The sequence below is a fragment of the Drosophila guanche genome, unplaced genomic scaffold (assembly GCF_900245975.1).
Source record: "Drosophila guanche unplaced genomic scaffold, DGUA_6, whole genome shotgun sequence".
In the NCBI taxonomy this organism is placed as follows: Eukaryota; Metazoa; Arthropoda; class Insecta; order Diptera; family Drosophilidae; genus Drosophila; species Drosophila guanche.
This window is the reverse complement of record NW_022995749.1, coordinates 6,624,314-6,638,461: the sequence shown is the minus strand read 5'-3', so window position 1 is coordinate 6,638,461 and position 14,148 is coordinate 6,624,314. Positions and strand designations below refer to the sequence as shown.

At 39.2% G+C, this 14,148-nt stretch overlaps 1 protein-coding gene across 1 annotated transcript in view; it reads right to left on the bottom strand.

Annotated features, from left to right (window-relative positions):
• The window catches only part of LOC117585811 (soluble guanylate cyclase 88E), a 39,333-nt gene extending 25,797 nt beyond the window's left edge, over positions 1-13,536 (bottom strand). Inside the window, exon 1 of the mRNA XM_034275531.1 lies at positions 13,350-13,536. The gene's annotated coding sequence lies outside the window, so the exon portion shown is untranslated. The remainder of the gene's footprint in view (positions 1-13,349) is intronic.
• Between the last annotated feature and the right edge of the window lie 612 nt (positions 13,537-14,148).

Here is a 14,148-nt window from a genome sequence, read left to right as displayed (position 1 = left end):
TCTGTATGTGCTTGGCTTTTGATTTATTTTATTTTCGTTTTACCGTGCGTATCAGCAAACATCCTCTGACAGCTTGGACATTTATGCCAATCAGTAAATATCAAATATTTAAACAAATCGACAATCTGCATTATACATTTTGCTGACATATTTGCAACAAATTGTGGGGGCTTCACCTTAATTACATTTTCCAGTTAACAAATAAAATTTGCATTTTCGACACAGATTCAACATGGGAAAACATTTTTCGTATTAAATCTATAAGCCAAAATTAGCATAGTGAATAGTGAGCGAGGCAGCTCCTATCGTTTTGTATTAAATTCTCAGCTTTAATCATTCCTGTCTCTTCGATTCAAAGCAAATGTAATTTACTCCTTCCTCAGGGGATTTCCATAAGCTTTTCGAAGTCACAAAAAACAAATTCAAAAACGAATATAAATGGAAATTCGTGGAATATTTGCATTCAGCAAGAACCATTTCGAAGACCTGAAATAACAATTTCGGGGGACCTGCTCGAGTGTAGAGCCCATGTCGGGCTTGTACTTCATTTATAATAAATGCATTTTCCAATTCCAACCAAGAACACAGAAGACAACCCCTGTCGTTTGTCGTTTCGTGTTTCCCTCTGTGTTTTGTAAATTTTCCGTTTAGGCAAGCATAAAAATTGAAAATCAATTTGTTGACAGTCACCGCAGCATGCAAAAATTGTGCAAAGAGATAACGAGAGTACGAGTAGCATTTTTGGGCTGCTTGTGGAACCTTTTTGCGGCCAGTAAGCCATATCGTGCATATCTATAGGAATTTCACAAATATTGTCAGCATGATTTATTCATTTGTGTGTGATTTATTGAGCTGCATTTGGCATTAACATTTAGATATGAAAATGAATTGTTTTGGGATTTCAAATGTGTAATGAAATGAAAATATCGAGACTAGTTTTATTGAATGGAAGATGATTCCAATGCCCAATTAGAAAAAATGGAAATTAGGGAAATATTTTCGGTAGAATAATAATTGCAAATCAGTTGTAAAACTTTGATTGAATAGAGCCGAAATGGCAGTACTTTTATATTTATATCTATAAGTTCCAACTGACAAATGTTCTTAAATATTTTCAATTTCAAACCCCTATTTGTATAGTCTTTTTAAGAACCGCCTTTCACAGCTTCAATTTATTAAGAGGGTGCTTCTCTTAACCCATCTTAAAGACCTATTCAAAGCTGACTATCTCTCTCTCCACATGTCATTTTACTTCAAGAGTTCCGAGCTCCTTTCATTGTTTGCTTTCTCTTGTGTTTGCGCTACACTTTAAGCTAGAGCAGCCTCTAGCCCCTCTGCCCCCTTATAATCTCTCTCCACCCAAAAAATGTGGGTCAACATCTGTAGGTCTATGAACCACCCCCAAAAAACGAAGATTATTTATGCTGAGACGAAGCATATTTATTTACTTGTTTGTATTTGAAGGAGACGAGCGGGCACATGCATCGACTGCTGGGGGATATTATATGGCACTCAGACGGCTGTGCTCTTGGTATTATTATTTGAACAGATTCTGTTGACAGATTCCGTTTTGGGTTTTTGCTATTGTTGGAGTATGTTAATGAACAGTAATCTGGGCAGCTTAGTCATGGTATCGAAAGGAGACCACTTGAAAAGTCTGCACATTTGACAATAAGACAAATCAAATTGGGGTTAACGCATCAATTGCTCGTATTTACTGTGAAAGCTGCCTTTCATCTTGTTTTTGTCCTGACTGGCAGGGACTGTCATGTACTCTTATTGTCCATCAAACCAACAAATGTTTTGGTTGAGTCGCCCAGCTCAGTCAGAACTGTGCACATTGCTTTATTTATGGGGCGTAAAGGGAAAATGGGGGCCAAGTATATTGATTCTATAGGGAGGCGGTGGAGAGCCAATTGTTATTCAAATTGTTTATCCAACAAATAACAAAGTACACCCACACCATTGTGCTATAAGCTGGAAAAGTCAAAAGTTATAATTTATTTAAGCTTTTTGTTTGCCTTCAACGAACATTTCCCTAATCATATGAGCCGCACTGTACTTATCATGGTCTCTCTTTAGTGTCTGTCGACCGCAGCAGCGCAGCCCAACAGTTTACTGTTTCGTGAGCGCAGCCTCTGTAGCCAGAATGCAAACTGCATTAACCGTAAACGATGGCCAGCAAACGACAAGAGAGCAGGAAAGAGAGAGCAGTGAGGTAACAATTTACACGAGGCCAAGGTGTAGATATATAAGGTGAGGCTGAAAAACTGGTTCTATGATTGTTTTAGATTTTTCCCTTAACTTATTTTTTTGGGGCTGAACGCGACCTGGGATGACATACAGCTAAAGAGATAAAACGACACATGGGCTAGACAATTCGGCCACGCCCCACCTTGTCCAGAAACACACCTTTCGAGGCAGTGCTGCTTTGCTCCGTTTGTTCTTTCAATTCCGCTTTGTGCGAGAGAGGAGAGGGACAAGCAGACTAAGTAGGTACTCGCAGCAGCGCAGCTCATAATCGCTGATTGCTGCAGCCATTAGGAAAGCAAAAAATGAGGATGTTGGCGATTCAGCTACTCGGACCTTGCTAAAGGCTCGAAGGACATAAAGAGGAAACTAGACCGACGACAAACACTGATAATAATCAAGTTCGGAACGTGGTAAGTGCCAGCAGGTCCTTCATTTTACATACAAATACGTACGTAAGCAATGCAGTTTTTTCTAAGAACAAGCTTTTATGGTCCAGCTCAGTCATGAATGCTGAAGGTCCAGCTGAAGTCGCTGCAATCATTCGTTGCTCTGCTGCTGAGTGAATCCACAGGGAGAGAGTAAACTAAATCAACTGCAAATTAGGGGCATGCAACTTAATTATCCAGACTACAGAATGTGTCAAGTGAACACACCAACACAAATTCTCTTTAAAGAGTAAGTAAACTCTGTCAACGAACACTTTAAACAAGCCGCCAGAAAGTTTTGTTCCACAGTTTGGCCCACATATTCAACAAATGGAAAACTTTTTAAGAGCATCATCAAACGAAGATTTCCTATCCCTTCCCCCTAGACCTTGTTTTTTTTTTTATCAGAGTTGTTTCTGTTTCTGTTTCTATGTCTTTGGACGTCAGCATTTCAAATGTTCTCGTAAACTTTTCCGACTTGTTTATTTGGAAACAATTTGCCTATTTGCTTATGGTTTCTGCCTGATTAAACATGCCAAACACACGCAAAGATAGAATCTCTCTCGCGCAGCAGGATAGGCCCAGTATATTTGTATGTACGCACGTGATGGGCGCCTCAAAAGGATGCAATGCGAAACGATAACTTTTTGAAACGCTATCAAATTCGCCTTTTCGTGGAAAACTCTTTGCGGTTTCCAGTTCTATCAATAAAAACAACAAACTGTCAAAGCCTCGGGGCACCTTGGCAACCATCACCATTTGACTTCTTGCCACACACAAAAAAAAGGGACTTGACTTTCTCAAGTCAAGTTTATTTGACAAAGTGCAAAAGAATGAAATGGAAACTTTTGCTGGCGCTGTCTTCATATCACTCTTTCTTGCTGTGGTTTCATCTACCATAATAAGGAAGCAAAAAAAATTGCACATTTCCTTTAATCAAATTGAAAAGAACACTCTGCAGCTGCCAGTTATATAATTTTAATTAAATTTGAGCAGAGCATTTTAAAGGACCGCCTCCTGACTGCAATTCATTTTGAAATTCCTTGATGCTTGTCTAATAAAATTGCCAACATCTTGTCAGCGGTCTGGAGAGGACGAGCACTTTAAGCTGATTCCGACAGGGGTTTGGGAAAGAATTCCAACACCTGAGCAAAATGCCTAAAAGATTACCTAATTTAAATCCCAATTACATTTATATTCCCTCTTGGTTTTGGCATACTCGAACAATGGCTGGGCATTTTCCTGGCTTTTGTTTGGGTGTACCTTTGGCATTTTCTTTTTGTTTTTGCTGCTTGGCACCGATACAAAATTGTTTTGTTATGGATGTAAAGCTGGCTTTAAATGTATTTTAAAGTGTATATTTGTATAGAACTTCGTTCTCTGCTGGATGGTGTTGTAAAATTGTGGACAAGCCTTAAAGCTGTTAAGCTGAAAAAGTTGGAGGTGTAAGAGAAAATGTAAAAAAGAACACCTTAAAGAGTTCTGGGAATAAATTCTTTCTAAATTTAGTTATTTCCCTTGAATTATTCATGTATATGTGGCATCAGTGTCAGACAAAATTTATATTTTATTTATTTATAATTTTATTAGATTTATTTTTAGCTGCAGCTTTTCATTCAATTTTCTGTTCTAACTTAAATGCTTAGCCGAGAATAATCCGTTTATAAATACTCATGTTCTGCTACTATTAAGCAGTCAAAGTTTTAACATTTTATATTATATCTTGCTGTCACGTATATATGTCTGGAAGTTTGCTTATCTTTCTTGTACACTTCATAAAGAAGGAACATTTTCTGTAGGATTATGTTGTCATTCGCACGTTTTGCAGTAGATCTTTATGGGTTTGCTCTCCTTTTCAGACACTAGATACTTACTTTTTATTGTCTACAAAAATAGGCAACAAATACCACAATCGAGGTGTTTATGGATAAGTAAAAAACTTCACAAATTAAAATGCAAAAAGGATCTAGAGGATAGCACTTCTAGAAACGGAGCTACACAAAATTTGTCACACTGAGTTGCTTTCTTGAAAGAATGTCCCGTGCCCACACTTTGCCGTTGCTCGTTTTCTCACGTAGTGTCTGTGGCATTCTCCTCGTGCAACAAGAAGCTTAACGGAAAAAGTTCCAAAGCGTAAAAAATTCATTTTGCCCACACCTGACTTGGTGTCTCGTTCCATAAATGTGCACTTTATTTTTATTACAAATTAAATACAACAACTGTGCTCAGCCACAGTACCTTCAGCCTCCCACAGACTTCGCTGGCTCATGTTTAGAGTGAGAAGTTGTAAGTCGCGCTTGCTGTCTCTTTTGCTCAAATACACACACACTTACAGCTACACACATACCTAAAAACATGCCAGCACCCACATCAAATGGAGTCCTCATATGTGAAGATGCGCATTATTTCTGCGTTGACAGTTGGCATTAAAATGTGCGCCCGTAAATATTATTAGCTGCTCTCTCACTCCCATTCTAACACACTCTACTCTCTCTCTCTCTCTCTCTCTCTTGCTTCTACTATATTCTCATTCTTCACTTTTGCTGAGTGACAGGACGCTTTGGGCACATTCCCTTTTCGTTCTCTCTCTCTCTGTTTATTTTTTCTGTGTCATTTTTAAATGTGCTGCCCCAAGGCAAACATTTTGTTTTGTCTGCCTTTAGAGGGTCTGAATATCCTGTAGCCCTGCAGGAGCAGCAGCTTTGGGCTCAATAAACCATTTAAAGTGAGGCTCATCTGAGATTGTGATCCGATCGAATCCTATAAATATCATCAAGATCGGATCTTCTTTTTCTTCCAAAATGTTCATATCCTCTGAATGAACATTTTGTATACTCGAGTAACCAATATTCTTTATTTATATAAAATATATTTCATTTACAGGGCATCCCTTTGGTCGAGTTACCTGAGTAAAGGGCGCTTAGGTTTCTCTTCTGAGTTTCATTTGTTTGTTCACTGCTTTGGTTATCCTCATATTTTGGGCATAACATATGTTAACTCATTATCCTTTTTTTTTGCCAGCTTTAATTCCGAGCGTTTTTCACATTTTTTGCTCAGATAAAGAAGGGAACTCCACCGCAGTAAAGGCACAAAATATTGTCAGCTTGGACTGAGCACTTGGACTCTACCAAAGGTAGACTACTACAAAGCCCACAGAGTGGACAGAGTACACAAATTGTGTCCCACAAATTTACCTGCTGACATGACTGAAAATTTCAATTTCTCTTTTGTGCGTTTTTCCAGCATCTTCATTAAATGAATTGCCTTGAAAATCTCAGCAATATTAAGTTCCAGCTCCAAATTTACGTTGTGCCATTGACTTAAATTTTACTTAAAGCTTACAAATTCCAGTCTAAATTGAAGGCACGGAAATTTTATGACCAAAATACATTTCCTCTTAACACATTTTTAGGGACATTTGTGGTTCGTTTTGTTGTGGCAAGAGTGCCTTACAAAAAAAGGAAAAATATGGAAGGACAATTGAGAAAACCTCATGCAAAAACAGAGAAAACAAAATGCTTTTTGTTTGCTTTGCATTTTTTGTGGCTGTGAAAAGCTTCACATGTGCCGCCGCCACTGCGGTTTAAGTTGTAGTTTCTGTTGCTGCTACTGTGATACTTTTCGAGCTTTGACGTTGTTTTACTTGCTGTAGTGACTGTTTTTTGTGCTGTTTTATTGTGTAAATATTTTACTTAGCCGGTAGCCCGGCCCTAGCGTTGGTCTGTTTATAAATCTTTTGCCTTTATTTGCACTCTGGCGCATCAACTTAAATTAAAGGAAATATAAAAAGCACAAAGGGAAAGCCAAGCCACACGCACACAAACAAACAAACAGCTGCCGTAAAATCGGATTTTGTATGGGTATCCGTGTACATACTTCCTGCTGCCGAATGTGTGTGGTTCCATGTCCTGTGTCCAGTCCTGCTTTCGTTCGTTTTACTGTCAACGGCGATTAGTTTGTCTTAGTATGTGTTGTATCTTCTTTATGTACATATGTATATGGGTGTAGCTGTGTCTGTGCTTAAACATTTTATTTCATTTGCTAAAGTAAATAAAAAATTTAAATCAAGTCAAGCCGCTTAAATGCCCTCAGGGGCTTGGCCCGGCCACTTGCTCTATTATTTCAGGTCTTTCCCTTTTAAGTTTGTTCTTTCTTTCTTTACTTTTCTGAGTCTCAGACTTGGTTTTGCTTGGGATTTGCTTTCATTCTTTTCTTTCTGTTTTGGGTTTAATGGAATTGCCTTGCAGTTTCCAGCAGTTCCAAGAAGCACTGTGTGGGAATTGCCTAGAAAATTGTATTTTATTATTTATATCTATACTTGTAAAAGCAATTACTTGTAAGTAATTGACTTCTACCTATCTGGAGTAGTTGGAATAATAATTCATAGACTTTCATCATTTAAATACACATTTATCAGGGTTAAACTTTCTCTCCATTTGAACCGAAATTCCACCAATAAATTGTGTATAAATTGTACTTCCCCTTTGACCTTAAATATTATAGGTTAAAAACCGATCAGTTACCTCAAAATTACACCCAAGCTGTCTCTCCCGCTGGGTTTCGCTCATAAATTTACATTCCCCCGCTAATTATTCATAATTGAAATAAGTCAAGTGATTAAAATTGCACGAAAAACTTCAGGCCCCATCCTGTCTCAAGGATGTTTTGTGCTGTTTTTGTTGTTCTTGCTGCTGCTCATTATTTTTGGGCTTATTTTTCAGCGCACAAGTGGAAGTAGAAGTAGAAGTAGAAGGATGCCCCTCAAGGCGTAAGACGGTTAACAAGCAGCGGGTTAACTTTCTGGTTTAGCATAAATTATTCCCGACTGGTTCCCTGTGCCAGGCACGCATCTTCATTAAAAACCTACACGATGGAAATTAATGAGCGCCAAACGTGGCGGTGGCGGTGGGTGTGGCGCACACAAAGCCTCCCATGCCACGTTACCCTAAACTTTGGTGTACTGCCAGCTACTCATCAGATTGGCAATAAACGACAGAGCCTTGACACGTGAGACAAATGCATATGAGTTTAGAGACCTTTTAATGGGACAAGCTGGATGCTGCCAAAATGGCAGAGAGAAAGAGCAGAGCGGGTAGCAGGGTGGAGACAGCTATTAACCTGACAGACACAGCCACCAGACACTAGACACTAGACACCCTGGCCTGTTGGTTGTGTGTTTGGCTGATATCAAATTAGCGCCCAGACACCAACGATTCCTGGCGCACAAATTAAGTCTCATTCGGGCCAACGTTGCGCATACGTAGCACAGCGACAAAAGCTGCTCTAATTCAATAGAAAGATTTTAGCATGGAGGCCCACACGGCGTATGCTCACTGCACATATCCTGAAACATTTCTCTACGTTTCTCTCATGAAAATGTACCAAAAGATTTGAACTTTGTTGGCTGTGCAACCTCCATGGAGTGTGGCTCTCCCTTTATCTGCTGGCAACTTATTTACCTTTTGCCAATTAAAGCCAAAGGCTCGAGGACAGCAAAGTTTTAAGTGCTAATTTGTTCAGTCTACATAAATCAGTGAGCAAGCGAAAATTGCGGCAAACATTAACAAAAACTTGAAGTTTTGTTGTTGAAAGAAAAACGAAGGTTTGGGGCTGTGTAACTGGGATATTTATTTAACTTTAGACCGCTCGAATTATGCCATGACTACGAGTATATATTTAATTAAATGGTGAAAGGAAAAGGCATCGAAAAAGTAAGATTTTAGGGAGAGTTTTAGCCGACAAGGCCTATGCCGTATCATAAATATTCACCACATATACAACCCATCCAATTATGTCGAAGCCAACAGATTAAAGTTTCTTTGCATCAACCAAACTATCTAAGCTGCTGCCACTCGAGCCATGCCTGCCTAAGCCTGCTCCCTCAGCCACTCAGAACTTGCATATTCAGGGACTCCATTTCCGTTTTCTGTTAGAAATAGGAGGAAAATTTGATTTTGTGCCGCACTGATTGGGTTCAGCACACAACCTTCGATTCTATCTGTAGCTCCAGCTCAATCTCCATCTGTATGGGCATATCCTCCATCAGTTTTGCTGTCTGCCTGCGCGCGTAACAGGTGCAGCTGAAAGCCAATAATGGGATGGGGAATTGGGAGGTGCTGCTGCTGGCTGGGGTGTGGGGTAGCAGGTGCCAATGTGTGTATTTTGCCAGATTGTTGAGATTAACATTGCGGGTAGTCCAAGGTATATGCCACAGAGGGTAAGGCAGTGCTCTAATTGCCACAGAAAGTGGCCACAACTTTCTCTGGAATATACCTTGTTGGTAGTCCGACTTACTCCAGGCTGAATCTCTGCCTGATTGCCTTCTAATTAGTTGCAAGCTGATTATGCAAATGGCACCATAAAAACAACAACAAACAGTGCTTGAGAATGTGTTGCATGGGAATCGATTTGGTGGTTTAGCTGTGCGGCTCACACACATGGCACAGTGGAAGCGGCTAGCAAAGACTGCCATGCAATTTTAATGCTGTTAGTTACGGTATCTCTTTTTCTCTTGATTTATGTGTATTTAATAATTCAGGATTTATCGCACCAAACTGAGGGAATTTCTTGCTGCTCACACGCACAGTCTGAGGACCACAGTCCCACATGCCATACCAAAAATATTCACTTACTCATGTGACTGAGCATAAAAATTCCGTATTCCACTTGGCTGACTGCTGTGGCTTTTGGCCATGCAAAATACATGTAGATGTGCGGACAGATAGAGCAAAAAAGTAGAGAGAAAAAGTGCAAAGAAATATCACTTACAGACATAAAAATGCAAATTAGAGCACAGATATGCAGCAGTCCAGCTGAAGGCTGACAGCTGTGGACCACCGCAAGAAGAAAAATATATAAAATATCGAGCGAAAAATTACTCCAAGCTAAAATCAAGAACGAATTATTGGCCCCGGCCAGGATAAGGCCTACTGCAGGGCATTTACAGCCTGAGCAGATTATTAGCCAGAGTTTTGGGCAGTGGCAGCGTAAAACTTTCCTCAATTGTTTGGGCCAACTTTCTTGGCCTTCGATGCTGCGAGTTTTTTGGGGGTAAGTACCAAGGCTGGACTGCCTTTTGCATTTTTTGGGCTTCTTTTTGTTGGCGCACATAATCGACACGTGCGTGCTTTGATTTATGCAGCGAAAGTGTCGACAACATTTTAATAATTACGTAATTGCATGAATCGATGGGAAAAGTGAGATCAAACTTAGAGTTTGGACTGAGAGTTTGTTGGGAGAGATTCAAAGCGTTTAACCGAGAGTTTTCTTATTGGAAGAGTGGCTCCAGAGCTGTGGCCTTGAGCTGATTAAAATGAAGTGCAAATTATTACCTGACCCTTTGTTAAAAGCTGTCTCTAAAGTAGCTGTCAGTTTTTTGTCAAAAGTCTCAAAATTCGCTGTTAAAAAAGGTATCCTTAGAATTCTCTCTAAGCGCCATAATTTGTCAAAATATTCCTTTTACTCTTCCATGAATAAAAAACCTTTTCTTTTCATTTCACAAAAGATTTACGCATAACAAGGTTGACCCACAAAAAGCAAAAAAAATCTGTACATTAATGAATGTGGCAAAAACATTTCCAACCCGTCGCTTGGCAAGCAGCAAAAGCAGGACACTGCAAAGGACATTGCCTCACCCTACACCTTACCTTGACTTCTTTTAGCTTTAAAACTGACAAACTTTTGAGCAAAGATAAAAGTAGAAACCAAAGAATATGTATCTATGTAGGTGCATTCGTTTTTATTTTGGTTGGCCGTCAATCAAAAAGTGTCGAAAACATTTCAATAAGCAAAATGCCAGCTCACCGTTCTCCGTGCTCCGTTCACCTGTTGCCTGCGGGGAGGCTGGGGCGTTCAGTAGATTGAGTGGCCATGTCAGCTGTTTAACAGTTCACCGAGCACACACACGCACACACACACACAACAGAGGATAGGTGGAGCAAAAGAGAGGCGGAAAACCAGACCAGGAGCATCTCAAGTGTCAAATGTGCTGAACTAGAAACGGAAAAAGGGAAGGCGAAAGCGATTCAAATTGAATTTGCCCGAGGACTCCTTTTCCATGACATTCATTTACATATATGTGGGGTTACTTACACACACACACATACCAAATACTTATAAGCATGTGTGGTGTGTGTGTGTGTATTAGGAGCTCTTAAATTTTAGGGTTTTGCGTGCAAGCAATTTGCATGCCAGTGCTTCAAGGAGTTTATCATTATAATCAACACTCAGGCAGCAGAATTCATAAAAGAATAAGGGCACTCGAGTAGCTAACTGGGATACCCATTATTAGAAAATATTTTGGAAACCTTTTTGAAATGCAACCCAAAATAAAGCTTTGACTGAGTGGGAAACTAGAAAAAGCTTCAGGTATCCTCTCTTTAAGGCCTTTGAAAGTTTGTTTTTCAAGAATTTTCCAAGCAAAAACTCCACGTCTAATGAGTCCACCAAAAACATTTTTATTTATGCAAAATATCGCCATATAATAAATGTATATTTCCAAAACATTTTATTAAGCTTTAAACCAGACAAAAAGTTGTCCCTAAGGGTAAACCGAAGCATTACAAATTGGCATACCCTTAACAGAAGCACAAAGCTGATTAAAATTGACATTGTCCGCTCACGTGTCCTGGTTTTGGGCAAATTTCATTATTACGATTATTCCTGCTGGGGGGACAAGCTCATTTTCCGTTTATTAACTTGATAACCAAATGAGTGTGAGGAAAAATGGGGGAACTTCGGCCCAAAAATAGATAGAGAGAGAGAAATACACAGCTTTTTTTGTGGCTATATTTAGTTTATTTTCAGACCCCAACTGATAGCAAACAGAAAACTCTATACCATAACCGTTCCACTCTCACAGTTTACTCAGAATCTAGTTCTAATGAGGGTGCATTAATTAATACTTGCCACCCTTGTGGTTTTATCTCCTGTATTTTACCTGTATTTGCCAGACACTTGTCGGTTTTGTTTGTCTATGCACATCCTGACACGCGCATCCATTGATTGAACCTTATCATTCTTTGGTTGTCGCTGATAAGAGCCATCCAACTATGATACAATTTTAGCAGACTACTCGAGCACTGTGATACGACAGAAAGAGTCACCAAGCTGATATATTTTCAATTTAAATCTTATTTATTTACAATTTATTTGGCATAGAAACTCAGCAGCTAAAAGAAAAAGCTGAAGAGAAAATAATTAAAAGCCACCTTCAGCCACTACAAAAAATGCTCAGCTTAACTATAATTGCAGTTTTCTAAGCTAACAAAAAATGACAAAATCTCGGTGGCGAATTTCTCCCATGAACTTTACCCCTCCGCAGAAACAACAGCATTAATGGTAATGTATATGAACCCACATGTGGCAGCACCCCTTCCCTTTATGTGTGGCATTCACATTCATCAGGAGATTCCGACAGGAGTCTGCCAAGACAAACCCTTTGGTCCTTTGTCACGCCTCCCTGGACCGACGTCGGCGGCAGACAAAATCGCATAAAACTTTCAAGGCATTTTCTATTTATTTTCATTTGCCCCTTTTCTCTGGTTTGTTTGGCTGCGGCTTTTGGTAAATTCCAATGCTTCAACGCGCTGGACAAAAAAAAAACCCCAGAAAAAAAACTGCGACTGAGAGCCTGTGAACGGAAAACAATAAAAAATTGGAAGACTCATTTGCATAAAGTTTTGCTGGGCTAAACCAAAATACAATGCAAAATACACTTCCATCTCCAACACAGGAAAAATCTTTGAGTGATTTTCCTTTTAAAGACAATTTTGGGTTTTCCTTTGCTTATTTTATGAGACTTTTATACATTTCTAAGGGCTGCTGCCTGCCACATAAAACTATTTAAGAAACGCCAAAAGAGCAACTTTTTTTATGTCTCATATGTGCGAATGTTTTTTTTTTTTTTGGTTGCACTTTGGATTCGGCCATGCCCTTACTTTTATGGCCAGGACTTTGTTTTTATGGGACTTTCCTTCCATCCAAATGCACGACTTGTAAATGTTCTCCTTCAAGGAGGTGGCAAAGGAGGTGTTTGCAGGGGGGGAAGTGGCTTCAAATAAATCAATAGAGCCGCCTGATAAATCAGAGTTCCGGTCATTGATTAGCTAACGATGCGCCTATAATTTTTGTTCTTTCTTTCCTTGTTCTTTGAGCCAAAACTGTGGCGGGTCTACGGTAAATTGAATCAACCGATGCAACACCCAAAGGAATCTAAAGGAAACGATCTAAAAACAAGCAAAAAGTTTTCCGTAATTAGGTTCAAATTACTTTGTGAATTTTTGTCGGGTTTTGTGTGGGTTTTTTGCTAAGACATTTTGTAAGAATTTTAGTTTGTTTTCAACTTTTGCCAAGCCTGAACCGTTACACAACATTATTAAATTACACAATAGAAAAACAAGTCGAGTATTTGTAAGAATATTTTTTCACTTTTTCCGTCAAGTGCTTCGCAAAAACTATTAAAAACTTTCTTTAAAAAAATCCTTAATTCAGTAAGCAAAATCTCAGCGATAAAGTAATGTTTAATCTTTGATTGAAACAACTTTTCAATCACTTGCTTTACGTTTTTGGTCTTTTAGCCATCTGTTGATGGGATTCTCATTCTCATTCTATCCCAGATCCCTAATTGATTTTATATTCAAAAATATAACAAATCAAAATTTCGCAACTTACCAACAGCTGGAGCTCGTTCTCTCCTTTTCTCAGCTCTGCTGAAAAGTGTCTTCTGCCGCTTCTTAAATATTTAATGTGGAGCACGTTGCTTAAATTTTGTTGCGTTTCGTTCGTTGTCTCGCGGGTATCGTCGTCGCAAACACTCTCACATATACATTTGTTTTATATACCTATTGTAACGTTATTATTTTCTCTTTATTTACGACATTTAACTTTATATTTATGTACTTTGATTTTCATTATGCGATGTGCTGCGGATTTGTGGCACGCTTAACCTGCCCCACAAAAGGGAACACGGATAAAGGGAAAAAGGGAATTCAGGCATAAGGCAGCAGTAGGAATATATTTCGGCCCGCGATGCTCATATAATTTGATTTTATTTGATTTGATTTCATTTTTTGTTGCGTGTTTTTATTTGCTTTCCGTTTTAGCGGGATTTGCACGTCTGAGGGGAAGTTGGATAAGAGGCGGAGGTGGTTATGTATGGGGCGTGACGGCTAAATTGGCGGCGCGATAAATGAATCTCGGCTCTCGTTTAAAGGTACTCCATTCTGGCTCCAGAAATTCCAGCATTTCTTAAATTAAATTGTGAAGTGACTCCATAGCTCTCTCACTCGCTCAACTCACTTTGCCAACCACTTTCTCTCTCTTGCAAAAAATACACAGCATAGGCATGTAATTTTTCGAGGTTTCAGCAACCTTAAACGAATTTAAAATGTGAAGGGAGTACAAAAACCAATGGCTGGAAGCTGGAAATACCCTGGGGCAGCAAAAAGAGCAACTGAATATAAAATTCCAC